This window comes from Rhyacophila brunnea, unplaced genomic scaffold (assembly GCF_057557595.1).
Source record: "Rhyacophila brunnea isolate RB1 unplaced genomic scaffold, BYU_Rbru_1.0 scaffold_4, whole genome shotgun sequence".
Lineage (NCBI taxonomy): Eukaryota > Metazoa > Arthropoda > Insecta > Trichoptera > Rhyacophilidae > Rhyacophila > Rhyacophila brunnea.
Window position 1 is genome coordinate 40,859,478 of NW_028233068.1, and position 15,437 is coordinate 40,874,914.

Below are 15,437 nucleotides of genomic sequence, written 5' to 3' on the forward strand. Positions count from 1 at the left end.
TCACTTTTGAAGATACTATTCAGGCGCCCAAATGCACTTCATGCCAGTTTGGTTCTGCAAGCAATCTCGTCATATTATATTATATATATATAATATAATGTAGATCCCTCAAAAAACCACACCGTGTTAATATTCCAAAAACCATCAACATCGCTATTGTTGATTGCAAGATTTGATCATGTGTGTATCTTTATTCGTTGTGCAAACATGCAAACCTCAACTGTATGTTCAAAAATCAGGTTTCATTAACCAAATCATGACTGCTCATCCGTTTACGTTATATTTAGCGTCACATGTGCTTGCTCGCTAACTGCTAATGTCATTTCTACGATTGACTTTGTTGGTATGCCTTGTTAACGCTGTCAAAATATAGACAATGTTATATCAGTGTGATTACGAAATGATTGTGCACGTAATTAGACCTGGCATATTCTCATACGTCTAAAAATTGATAGATGACGAGAAAAAAATTGAGTGAAAATTATTTATCTGTCATTAGTAAGTAAGTAATGAAAATTTATTTATTTATGAAAAAGTCCAACAGTAAAAAAATAATGATAAACAGATAGTACTGTATTATTTTCCATTTTTTGTACTGTAACTGTATAATAAGTAGGTAGGTACCTACATTATATTTGTTGTCCATTTTGTGTCCACAGTGGAGTCGTAGACAGTAACTTCGATAAAAACACACATTGTTTATGGATGCTGAGTATAAGTCCAAGCGAATGGCTCCCAACCATACCTAATAATAATAAGTTATTAAATTCATGGTGGTGGCCTATATGCTCCACTTTTTATTTAAATATTTATCAAAAGATTTATAAATCCAATAGGCTATATAGTCGTCGTCAACCTATGGCACGCGTAAATTCATAATAATCAATCAATGCTACTAATAGGCACATAACGCTGTTCCTAATTTATAATTTACCCCCAATTTTAGCCATTGACACGACACTGATTATTATGAATATTTTGGCATAAAGCATAAGCATCAAAAGGTTTCCCATCGCTGTCCTAGACTATAGCCCTAGTCCAGAGTCAGGGAGATTGCCAACTGCTCTCAAATCTCTCTGCAATCAAATTTAAAAAACAGAGAAAAGTGCATTTCATTTCCTCATTTCCATGCACAGGTATTAAGATTTTAAGGCGATACATCAGTGAAACTGCAAATAATTTTCAACTATAGGCGCGACGAAATTTTGGACTCGCTGCCATTCGGAGAGAGAACGTCGAGCTGGGAACACGTCAATTAGTTTCGTGACGGCGACGGGGGTATTAATTCTTAAATCGTGTAAAGATGACTAAAAACGTTACCCATTTACTTTAAAAAGAAAACATGTCAATGAATATATTATTATTGTTACTAATAGAACAATAAACAGAATATTAAATGGACGCATGTTGGATTTATATGACAAATTATATTTCGTTTGGCATGCGTCATTTGCACCCGCGACCCGCAATCCGCGCATCGCCTAGCCACGATCTTTTTAGACCGTGCCTCAACTGAGGTATAGCCGTAATGATAATATGTAGAAATAATATTATGTTGATCGATAAAACCTATATTTTTTTTAAATCGATATATTTTTAATTGGAGTGGTTTTAAAAATAAAAATAACATTGTTCAAGAAGAGAATGATTGGTGAGAGATGCATTGACATATGGGAAGTACTTAGGTTGCCTTTTGGGTGAGGCTGTAACAAGCTTCAATTCTCAAATGAGGAGAAATATGGAAAAAAACTTAAACACGTACAATTTATTATATTGTTCAATATTTACGTCTGCATCTAATATGCATTAAAGTTTGTCACGTAAACGAACCGCGCATTCAATAAAACCTTAGTCTATCTATATAATTATGGCGACTTACTTCACATTTATATCTTATTAGTCGGTTCTCTCACTTAAAGCTTGAACCTACATCCATCGCAATCTGGAGAAGGAGATTTTCTGATTTAACAAAAATTAGCAAAAATAATTAAAATTTTCATGTACTTACCTACTTATGTTTCAAAAAAATTATGGATTATTAAACATTAAGAATGTTGTGTATTGGTATATAAAAAAATAATCAAATAAAACAATATAAAATCTATATATTATATTATTTTAATGTGAACTGTTTTTACGATTTTTTATAAACTATTTATTTCCCAACATTTTTCTAATTGTGACCCTTTTTATAAAATCTAACTAGGTACCTAATTTACGACCCTCGCCACATTTGATAAAAAATATATTTTAATATCGTGAAGAAAACACATTCGAAATAATTATAAAGCAATATAAAAATTACATGCAAGCTATCTGTCTGTCGGCAAACATTAAATTGTAGATGTAGTGTTTTGCAATCATCACTTATAATTTCGTGATATTTGTTCTTACATGCGGATTATCGATAAACAAAGATTTGCTTTTACTTTTAAATCAGCAAGTATTGCAAAATTGTTATTGCTTTCACTTGGGAATGGTGAGTGTCGTGAGAGATTCACACAGCCTTTCCGATGTTGCCAGAATAGGAAAAGCTTTTGCATGGGTTTATGAAAGGCTTCGCTTTTTGGAGGACGCTAAACCATATTCGGATCGGAAAAACCGGAAGCAAGAACAATTTGAGGAAGTGATGATATTATGATGATCAACAATTTTATTGCAAATGTGGCGCTGAGGAAAATGTGAAACACATGATGGTCTCTCCACTTTTATAACGTCGTGACGGCATACACTACACCACTACAGTATGCTCAATGCAGTGACGTCCCGTGGGGGTAGGCAGATTGAGCGTCGCTTGGGGGCGGCAGTTACTCAAAGGGCGGCAAATCGAGGAGAATAATTAGGTATATATAGGAAGCAACCTAAACTTATTAATAACGGAAATATCTTTCCGTTAAAAAAATCAGCTCACTGGTTGGAAACAAAATATATCTATTAATTAGATAAGTACTGTACAATTGTCAACGAGACTTTATTTTTTTATCTAGTGTCTAGCTTACTTCCGTTGTCCTTGGACGTCACGTTCTTCACAGTCACTCGCGAGTTATGAAAGATGTCAGGTGTATTTTTAAATGTACTTACCTATCTGAAACCGTAGACTCGCAATATTGTCTATTGAAGGTGGCATTTAAGTTAGATTTAGTAGTAGGTATAGGTACCTTGGTACCGATATCTTGTTAGTAATGTATCTATACAACACAATTCTTAGATATCTGAGTCATGAAAGGATGATAAAAAATACTGTATAAAAAAATGTGGCGGCATTTTGGCACTGCCTAAGGGCGGCATTTTGTCTAGGGTCGTCACTGGGTCAAGGCGGGAACCGAAAAACTGACATGACGGAAAAAAATCATCGAATAAACAGACGAAACACTATTTCCATGTTATAATCTTTTTACAGATAGAGTATAATATTATTGCAAAGATTTTGGACGACAGTTTTCCTCGACATATTATTATTTTGTTAAATGCTATTTTTATGATATATTATATTTATAGCTTAAAAGTTAAACAAAATAAAATGTGTAGGTATGCCTACACTAAAACTTTCATTACTTTTTTTTTTATAAAAATATATGTCGCAAAACGCGAATATTTTCCATTTGTGAATAATAAATCGAATGACGCTTTTCGCGGAAGTTTTAAGTTTTTTTAGGTGCGGTAAAAATAGGTTTTGTGAATCGAAAACGTGCTGCGTAACATTCTACGTCACAACATGATTTTTTGCAGGTAACCAAGCAAAATGCGAATAATAGCTTTTATGTTACTTACAAGACGTACCTACCTAACTACTTTTTTTATTACTTATTGGTCATGTGCCTATTCAAAATTATACAAATAAAACGTTAGTTAACAAACCTCATAGCAATTATAATAGATAAAAAATAATGAAAACCTTGGATCTAGTTGGATTCGAGCACACGTCTTTCGCTTCACGGGCGAGTCTTCTAAAATCCAATATTTCCCAACCATTTATAGGTACAAAGTATTAAATTTTGACGGCACACTGATCACATTATTTATTAAAATGTTAACTTTAGCATATTTCATCCGAAAAAAATATCCGAACGCAATTGAGGTGCCGAGGATATTGTTTTCAACATTGCGTAACAATGCACTTAGTATTAATTGTTCTCAAATGATACTTTACCGAAAAAATATTAACATGACGTGTTTAGTATTTAAATGAGTGCAAATCAAGTTTAAAGATTGAAATTATAATCTTTGATTTGAAAATAAAATATTACATTTTCCAGGGCTCGAAATAGACCGGAGCGCCGTTCTGGTTCAATGGAATCGTAAAAATTATCGATCCGCGTCGTGGAAAAAAAATATTTAACCATCTTAGCTAGATAGGCCATATAACACAACATCTTACATACTAATTTTTATAAAATATACATAATATTAGATACTTAATTATGTTAATATTTTCGCAAAATTATCGAGCGCACCGGTTGGTAAAATTTTCTATTTCGAGTCCTGTTTTATACACCATTTCCAAAAGATATACTACTCCAAATTGAGAATAAAATGTTTACACGTTTTCAAACAAATCAGATACATAGGTATATGTTTGAAACCTGTTTCATGCATAAATAGGCATGTGTTGTTTTGAAAATTGTTCTTAACTATTTATTAAAAAAATATTTGTCATCTGAACCGTTGTACGGATTCATTTAATATTCAGGATCTCAACTATTCTATATAATTAAGGATTTTCATAATACTCGTAGCATAATAGTAGGTACAATACACAAAAAAATATGAAAATTGCGTAGGTACTTGTCATCATACAATCGTGTTCATAACAATATTATTGTTGTGATGTTTTGGGCCAATTTTCTCATACTGAAAAAAGACAGGATTGTGACTATGTGCCTATAGCGATTTACATTTCATAAATTATTCTTATTACGTTTTTAGTATGAATAAATTGGCAACAAGTTCTTCTCCGTAGTGTCCGAACAGTCCTTCACGCCGGGCGTGCACACAGAAAAAGTTTGGAGAGAGGTCCATTTTAAAATAATATCTATACTTAATATTTTTTCATCCATTTTTAACATGGGCGGGGTTAACATATTCTAGTAGGTGCCACTGACTTGACTTCCATATTTACCCTTCTTATACTTTATAGCTTCTCTACGCTTTAACCGTGAAATACCGCACTTTTCTAGGTACATTCCCCGTACCCAGACAATTCACAATTTGAGTCTACTGAAGTTACTAAGGGTGTTCACCCACGAGTTATTGCGAGCAGTCGCATCCACAAGTGGTCAACGATTTCGCATGGCTTAACGGTGATAATTAGTAGGACTGTCAGTGTCCGTTTGTGTCGTCTGCGTTGTTTTGTCTTTTACACATGTCGCATCGGAATATTACAGCAAAAGTTTGATGGCCCATATAATAGCACTGATTTATGAGTGCCACGGGTCTTTCAGTGACCACAGGCCTCAGACCACAGGCGTGTCGTAGAATGTCGAGAGGAATGTGGCCAACCCGTTGAGTAGACTGTTCGACAGTCAAATCATCCAGGCCATGTTCCTCAGTCATAACGTCCTGACAAAGACTAAGATGCGGTAATAACCTATAGCTCTTTATTGCATCTTATTCTCTAGGCACCTTCTTTTTGCTTGTGTCCTACAATTTTTCGAAGAACTATCTTTTTAAGGGAATCTAATTCATGCTAGAATGGTCGGAGATTTGTATTAGATTTTACGGAAACAAATATATTTTTTATAGTATCTGCGTTGAAACTGAACATATTGTTTGCTGATAGAAAACTTTGGAATGGACATTATTCAATTATTCATGGCCCTCACATCCTGAAGCCGGCCCCCAGGCTAGGATCTTTGACGGGCCCCCTACCTATCGCTAAAGATAAAGACAGTCTACAGTAGCGTTTTCCAAATGGTGTACGCGGTAAAATTAATGTGTACCTATATTTAGTGTTTTTGTATATTTAAATTCATCTATTTGAATTATGGAGTTGTCGAGTATCGATAAAAAATCAAAAATTGTATCGTACAACCACATAATTTAAAATAATACTAATATTGAAGATAAATAGCGCCGCAGGCGACTTTTTTTTACTATTCGAGAGAATTTGTGATGTGGTTGATTCGCCACGCCGGGCCCTTCCTGAGACCGGGCCCCTAGGCTAGAGCTCTGTCAGCCCCCCCTTTGTGGGGGTCATGGTCAAATTAGCGGCGGTAGTCTGATTAGTATAGGAGTTACCTACTAAAGATGCCAGCCTTGGCAGAACAAACAATATTGGTGGAGATGACGACGGCGATGAGTAGAGAATATTCTTGGTAGTGGTTTAAACCCACGCTGAGTTGTCAGACCAATAATCTATTGCAATGCATATTAAATTTTACCTTCACACAACAAACAAAGTGGACATTATAAACATTTTATTTGGATGTGGTTCGAATTAGGTAGGTAACTCTCTGTATATAATGATGTGTGTTATTGAGTAATATTAAAAGTAGGCACTAGTGTCCCAAAATCTGACGATCAATTCGTGTTCACCAAAATATTTAAATGGCCGACTCCCCAACCGCCACCCTGATTCCTAAATTAGATACGCTCGGATTCCTATATTGATCAATCAATTTGCGAAGAATATTTCATTAAAATAAATTATTCACGTTTATTATTAAATTAGCCATGGCTGACTGGTAGATACGTACTCATATTGTGTTTCGCATGCTTTGTATTTCAGTTAGTTTACTGCAGCAAGGCACTAACCTACCACAATGAATCTGCGAGCAAATTATAAATAAATTGTACCGACGCGAGATGACCAATGCAGTGGCGGCTATTTTGGTTTACATTAACATAAAAAATATCCTGAAAAGAAGATCTTCGCAATTTTATGACAGCAATTTCGTATTTTCGATATAAACTAAAATAGTTTCTTTTTTTACTAAAAGTACGCGTTTACTAAAAGGATTTCTACTATAATAAATTATTCTACTTGTTGCCAACTCAAAAATGTGCCGGTTAAGGGGGGGCTGAAGAGCCCTACATTCAAATATAATTTAGTATAAAAAGGACCTCGGCGTCGTAAGTACGTTAATTTAAATCGATCTTTTCGCAAAAATCACTAATCATCGGAGATTTTATTTCAAGAAACATTATTATTATTATTGATATTGTCTGCCGCTGAACATTATTATTATTTTATAAACACCTGCAAAATGTACGCCGATCAGAAAACAGGGCTGTCAAAATATTATTATGAATTATTTTTAAAATGTTAATTTCATCATAGTTTTTAATCAAACCTGTGCAAGTACGTACTTATAACTTGGGTGGATTTTGTAGCAAACATACTATTGATATATATACGGGTATATTATTATTATAACCCAATTCAAATTGAACATAGGTTGATACTCAAATACTATTATAGTATGTTTATGATTTCGAGAAAATAATACGATGGTATAATTAATCCATATCAATTATTTGAAAACATTACATTCGCACTTTGCAAGATGACATCAAAATGTGTATATACTTATCTAAATGACGAATGACATTCATGAGTGAGCACGGCTGAAAGCTTGGAAATGTGTTTTTTTCTATTTCAAAATCTTTTAATTGTGTATTATTTTATTACAGATTCAAGGCCAACTTCATATAATTAATAAAAAATACTGTTTGTTTCTACGAATAAAAAAAGACAGGAATGAAGATGTGTACAAATCACGGCAATCAGAAAGGCCGGCAAATATGGCCGACAATGCGTGATACATAAACATAAAATACACAAAATTACAAACACATTCGAAGTTTGCCGCACACGTACAGACCACGTGATATTTGTTTATGCAAAATCGTCGCTTTTCAAAATGGCGAATTTGATTGCCAGATTTTACTACGATGAATCAGTATGTTCCTTCTTGTCTTTTTTTATTCGTAGGTTTGTTTACTATGTACACCGAGAAATTTCCATGTATAAAATCGGAAACGATTTTACAGAAGAGTTTTGGAATATAATGCAACCAAAACTGGAAAAAATTCTATCATGGGTGTTGTCTTCCTGAATTAGTGAACCCCAGGTCCATGCCACTACGTGAACCACAGTGGATATTAAGCCAATTCCACACTGGCAACAAGTTGCTGGCAACCTCATTAAATTTTACGATACTTACCATAATTGCTTAAGAAATTTTACGATAATCATCATAATTATCGTAAAATCTAACGAGGTTGCCAGCAACTTAACTTGTTGCCAGTGTGGACCCGGCATTAGATGCACAAAATTTTAATAATATATATTATAAATAAAAATTTAAAATTATAAATATTTCTGATTTATGTCTTCGACAGCCCTGATGAAATATGAGTCGGATCGAGTCATAGAGCAAATTTATTGACACAAACAACTTTGACACGACCTTTTTATATGAACTAGTAGACCAGATATTATGGAACACATGTTAAAAAATCATATTTTCAATTCTCAAGGCCTATTCTGTAGAACGTCCCCTTAAGAAAAATGCTGAAACCGTGGAACCTTTGGAAAATTCTTTCTAGCGCAAGGCGGTGAAAGTCAAAACAATAAGTAGGTATCTTTCCAAGTATGTCCTTTCATGCAACTTTGTCGCTTTGATCAATCAGTGTAATTCTATATCAAACTGTATACGATATAATCTTATCTCTCTATTCAGCATTGATTTTCGTTGACGCAAATGACCTAACCGATTCATCGGAAATTTAAAAAAAAATTACAAAAATAATGCTCGACTATCATCAAACAAAGTTAAAATCAGTGATGTCGGGTATGAGTAGACAGATTATGCGTTGCTAATAAGAGAGCAAATTAAGACAGAAATTGTAAATATTTTATGGACATGAAATTCTTGATTTTTTATCATAGGGAGGGGAGGGGAGGCTAAAAATCAGCGGCTAAGTCGGGTCACTACTTTTTTATTGAAATTATTAACATAAAAAGGAAAGGTATCAAGAAACGGAGGAGCTGTATGCCTTAGTATTGGGGAGAACGGAAAAATTGTATTTTTAAGAGAATTGGAGATAGACCCCGAACAACGGTTTTCCACTTAGAGGAGAAGAAGCGATATGACAGCGGATCGCAGTCAAAGCCTCGGTAAAATTATATACTTAGAAAAGATAAAGGTAAATAATTATCATGTTCCCTTCTTAGTGGGGCACATAATATATTATGTCTTCACAGAGTGTACATTAAATTAATAGGCTTGTTAACTACTGTTGATATCCATTCGTTCAATCCACTGACTCCTTACTTCAGATTAAACATTCATTAAAAACAACATGGTTATAAATAATATGGCACTCTGAAATTACTTCACAGTGAAATCTAAGCCTAAAAACCTAGTAATTATTCATTAAATTTGCGTAAATAGAGTAAATAGATAAGATGCATAATAAATATATTTATAGTTATGTTTGAATCAAATAATACTACACAATAATAATATATGATTGCTCGTAAATGTGGCAAGCAATTATAATTATATGTTGACGAAGTTTTACAATCATGCACCAAAGATAAGCAGCATTGCGCACGGGGTATGACTAATGTGACCAGACGTCCCGTTTTCAGGCGGCGTATCACGGTGTCCCCGAACACAGCTTCGGGACGCCAAAATGTCCCGTTTTCGAAAAGAAAGAAACTTGTGACGAAGATACAGAAATATTTGATGATTACCTACCTATTCACTTCACAAATTCACAGACACAAAAAGTGTCTGAATGGAACACTGGGAATGTTTTAACCGAATCTCGTTGGGTGAAGTTGTTCAAACACTTACGCGCCAATAATTTGGAACACAAAAATTTTCGTATAATTATTGAATATTATATTTTATGTCTGCCCGGCACTAATCCACCAGTATAAACGGTCTTCTCTTTTATGTATAAGTTGTAGACGAGTGAAAAAACACAGTTGAAAGTAGATGTCCTTAAAGCAATGTTAATTATAAAAGTAAATTCGAAAAAATCCTGCCAAGAATTTCATTCGTTTTTGAAATCAACACCAGATATACCTATTAAATTTGTTCTTCGGAAAATATAACATCAGATAAATTTTCATGTGTGTACTTTTCATTAAAAAATAAAATAATATGTACTACTTATTAAAAAATATGTAGGAGCTCAAGCGTTGTATGTGCCTACTCAAACATACCTACCGATAATCTTCAAATAAATAAATAAAATAGGTAACCTAATATGACATGAAAAAACATTACTATCTTGTCAATTGTCTTGTATGAAAGTGTGAGGTGCCTACCTTTTTTAGGTGTCCCGGTATGAGCGAAAAAATAAATGGTCACGTTAGGTATCATGACAGATAGTGATCAAACGGTGGATAACCACTTAATAAGCTATAAGTCTTGTATGCATTACCCTCAGTGATACTGATAAATCAGCAGTTTGTAATTATACGGCTACCTGGTAAAGGGATGATGATATTGGGCTATTGGAATGACGTAGACTATCTACGTACGAGACATTTACAGGCGAGGCTGTAACAAGGCCGATTGAGCTGGAAGACGGTATGATATTAAGGTGATTCATCAGTGAAACGGCAAATAGTTTTCAACCATGGGCGCGACGAAATTTTGCACTCGCTCCCATTCGGAGAGAGAATGTAGAGCTGGAAACACGTCATTTTGCTTCGTGATGGCGACGGCCGTAATAATTCTTAAATCGTGTAAAGATGACTTAAAACGTTACCCATTTACTTTAAAAAGAAAACATGTCAATGAATATATTATTATTGTTACTGATAAAACAATAATCAGAACATTAAATGGACACATGTTGGATTTATAAGACAAATTATATTTGGTATGACATGCCTCATTTGCAGCCGCGACCCGCAATCCGCGCATCGCCTAGCGACGATCTTTTGAGACCGTCTCTCAACTGAGGTATGGCCTTAATAATTTTCTATAAAAGTTCGATGATCGTTAACCTCCATTAGGAGACGACACGCGGTACTTATCTATTAGGAAGACACCGTAATTTGGTTTAGTTTTGGTTTCCAAACCATCAATTTAATTGGCGCGGCGCCAAACTGGTTTGCTTCGAAAGAGGACATTTTGATGAAATAACCAGGAAGAAAATAATTATATTGAGTATTTTTATAATAATATGTAGGTATTGGTAGTTTGTGGAGTCTAATAATTAGTGTTATTGATTTCGGCGTGGCTACGCTACTGTGGGACGATACGCGTAAACAAAAATAATTTGTTGTTGTGGCGAATGAACTATTTCTATGCACACAACCAACATGCGATGTGAAGAGAGACCATAGACTACTTCATTACTAGATGTGCAACATTATTTGTTTACGTCTATCTATGGTCAGCGCAGACAGCATCCGACGTGAAATTGGAATTTACGATCTGCAACTGTGTTGTTTCTGTTTCATCTCGCAGTCTGCAACAAATCGTTTCGCATTAAAACAATAAAATAACTTGTTTGCAATTTGGCTATTCGGCATACGGTACAATGATACTCTCAGATCCGAATTAGTGTATGTAGATTTATCTACACGTAGTAAGTTTGTGCTTACATACACTTTGGCATAATATGCAAATATGTAATGATTTTTAACTTGGAAATACGGCTTCTGATAATGTCAAGTTACGTACCCACATATAGATAAGCTACAAAATATAATAAACAACGTAATTTATTGAGTAGAAGATATTCAATAATGTAGGTACCTACAATTAGCTGTTTATTTAATACCTGCCTCATAGTTTTGCTTTTGACTAAGTCGGATTAACAACCATTCATTGGTGTATTTATAAAATTGTGTTAGAGATTTCCTTCTCATTCCCTTAAATAATGATTAAACAAGTTGTTTACAAATAAAATTAAGGAGATAAACGTATAAACACTTCAGGGGAATACAGTGACGTCCCGTGGTGGTAGGCAGATTAAGCGTCGCTTGGGGGCAGTTGCTCGAAGGGCGGCAAATCGAGGAGAATCATTAGGTTATATAGAAATAGGTACATAAACTTAGTAATAACGGAAATATCTTTCCATTAACAAATTAAGGTCACTGATTGGAAACAAAATGTATTAATTAACATAAAAGGTTTAATAGGACCGTATTTTCTCTGTCGGGTTCGCGATGTCTATTTTACTTCCGTTGTTCTTGGACGTCACGTCCTTGATGACCACCAAAGACAAAAGCAGATTTGAGAATTATATTTGAATTATATGTAGGTATATAAGTACCTAATTAATTTATCCAAATATTTTCGCCAGTCATTCGCGAGTTTTGAAAGTTGTCATTTGTATTTTTAAATGTATCTGAAACCGTGGATTCGCAATATTGTCTATTGAAGTAGAGATGGCATTAAAATTAGATTTGGAGCTATATAGTTTGTTAGTAATGTATCCATACAACACATTTTTTAGATATTGGAGTCATGAAAGGATGATAAAAAATACTGTATAAAAAAATGGGGCGGCATTTTGTCTAGGGACGTCACTGGGGGAATGCAACGCCTACCAGATGCAACTAGAATAAAAATACGAAGCTCGCAATTTGAGACAGTATATTGATAATTTACATTTTTAAAGTAATTAATTAATCAATAATACGTATCTAAAAACATTATAATATGAAATCCTTTTTATTTATATCAAATCTAGCTTAAATATTGTGACATTACCGAAATTAAATATGATATAAATAAAAGGATAACATAAACATTTTTTTAAAATAAAAATCGATGTTTTTTTTAAAATAAATATAAAATAAGTACATTAAAACCATGAATTGGTACTCAAAAATATTATCACTGTATAAGTGAAAACTAAATAAGTAAACTAAATTTTCCATAAAGTATCTATGTTTTTAAATAATAATTATTTATCTTTTTAACGTTTTTAGATACGTTTTGATTAATTAAAACACTTTAAAATGTAAATTATCAATATAATATTGTCTCAAATTGCATTTTTCCGGTAGGTAAGTACCCTAGGTAGGCGGATCATTCACCCCAATTAAATAAATTGGTCATAAATTTAATATTAACGATATATAGTATAGATATATTGACTATCTAGGTTGGTACTGCATATTTATCTTTGTGATTGTTAAAATTTGAATAGAAAATGATTTGAATATTTTTTAACGGGTTCTAGAAAAGTATAAAGGATTCTATAGAAATGAATGAATGATTCTCGAAATTCTCTGGCGTAATGGACTATTTCGGCTCTGTTGGGATAATTGCTACACTGAAAACCGTCTGACGACACTGCGCAGACGCAGCGAGGCTTTCAAAAAATACTCAAATATTATCACTAACAATGGAAAATCTAAAGTCATAAAATTACAAATCAAACTTCAATAACATAATCAGACGATTCTAAAAATACGCAACTACGACTCGTAAATGAAATGCTCCTAGCTGCTTTGTTGAGCACTTTCCGTTCGTGTGATGATGTTCACAGCAATATATAGCTAAGCATCACTCTATTTACTTATACGTACGCTGAGACGGGATTCTTGACCTGTTTATATGCTAATCAAACATGCAATATTAGCGCGTGTTGCCGATGGTAGCAAAACATAATCTCATCTTTATATTTCAAGAATATAAACCAATCACTGAAATAATAAATCTCGCTTTCAAATAATAATAGACCCGTCTCGTCTCTGGGCAACCGATAAAATACAATATGCAAACATGGATAATAATATATACATATATATTATTTCACTTTGACAGACGGGAAAGTTTAGATTTATTAGAATTTTAACACATATTCTTTCTTTAATACGCCTATTAAATATCATACATAATTCGCGCTGGTATGAATCATTCAATGTTGAAAACAGAAAACAACGAACGCTAACACAATTATCGGAAAATCTGGAAAATGCTATCACTGAAAACCGACGTCGCGTCGTGTCAAAATAAAGAAAAATCACTTTCCACAATTGAAACAATCTCACATAGTGTCTTTAAAGTGGATTTGTTGTATATTTCACTGTATTTTTAAGACTTTTCTCGATCATGCATAGTAAATTAACAATGATTTTGACATAAAAAAAATACAGTATACATACCGTGTGAGGAGAAATTCAGCCCGCAAATCGGCGTGGAAATGACAAGCTTGTCACAAATGAAATTCACAGTCACCTTTTCATTTTAGATTTGAGAGGTTTTGAATAAATTATTACTCACATAAAAGAATATTGAGCGAGAAAAATAAATAACGCTGCGGTACCTATATCCCTAAACAGTACCTAGACGTTTTTACGTGTACTGTTTTGCGGCGACTGACCAAGATGTTTGGCGCACAGGGTATGCTTGTGTGCTAAAGGCTAAACTAAACGGTCGTATCGGTGTGCTTCTGTACACTGTCAATTGAGAGAATGATGCGCGTTTATACTGCATACTGCTAAATAATTCTGAGTAAATAATACAAATAGCATTCGAGGCAAGCACAATAAATTCACATTCTGTTTAATAACAACGACTCATAAATTAAATTCAACTGACTCTAATCAAATTTTGTTTTACAACTGTATACTCACCTGCATACATACCTACTACGACTTTCAGTTTATGAATAAACTATCAAATTAAAAACTTTATATAAATTATACAAAAATAATTTATGATTTGCTACAGAAAATAAATGAAAATCTATATAACAATCAATTGAATACATACAAATGTTTAGAAGCAAACAAAATATGATTTGCTCAAATTAATAATACAATAATTAGTAACAAATCTATTTATATATACATATATATATATATTTATTTATTAATCCTTTTCAAGTAAAAATAAAATATATACTTATATATTTCTTTATAGTATGACATATTTTCTTTTTGTTTTAAAATATTAATCGACCACGCCCAGCTTTAAAAAAATACATAAGTACATATATTAATATATATTTGGGCTTAAGATATTTCGTATTATTTAGAAAATTTAAAGACAATGTTATAAATTTAATATAAAAGGATTATAATGAGAGGGTAGAGATGTGGTTTGATATTATCGTCTCGCAAAATGATTGCTATTGAGTGAGCCGAAAATTGCTACGAGGATTCTACGATTTGTCGGCGAAGCATTTCTGATTTTCAGCGTAGCAACTAGAAACGCCGCCCGCTTTGAAGGTGCAATAACCGCTGAACGGACAGTGCGAAAACCATCTAAATTCTACGCTTTTCTGTCAAATATTTTAAATCGTTTTCTTTTTCATGAGTTATTTTTTTGTATCTACGCGAATTTAATAGCTTCTGTATTTGAGTTCAATAGTTACTTCTACATGTATTCAATATTAATAATAATAGATATATTTTGTATTATTATTTTTAGCATTTTTATAGAAATAAAAAGTCGCAAACAAATTTATATAAATTAATGTCATTGTTTAAGTTACTACATTATTTA

General features: G+C 33.2%; 1 protein-coding gene across 11 annotated transcripts in view; it reads right to left on the reverse strand.

Moving 5' to 3' along the window:
• RhoBTB (Rho-related BTB domain containing) overlaps positions 1–15,437 on the reverse strand; it is a 64,535-nt gene that overhangs the window by 34,918 nt on the left and 14,180 nt on the right. For 4 of the 11 annotated variants that reach the window (XM_085954956.1, XM_085954963.1, XM_085954961.1 and 1 more), the window contains exon 1: positions 14,093–14,388. The exons of 6 other annotated variants lie outside the window; for them this stretch is intronic. The gene's annotated coding sequence lies outside the window, so the exon portion shown is untranslated. Of the gene's footprint in view, positions 1–14,092; positions 14,389–15,437 lie in introns of those variants that run through there. One more of the 11 variants, XM_085954959.1, reaches the window with a different exon arrangement.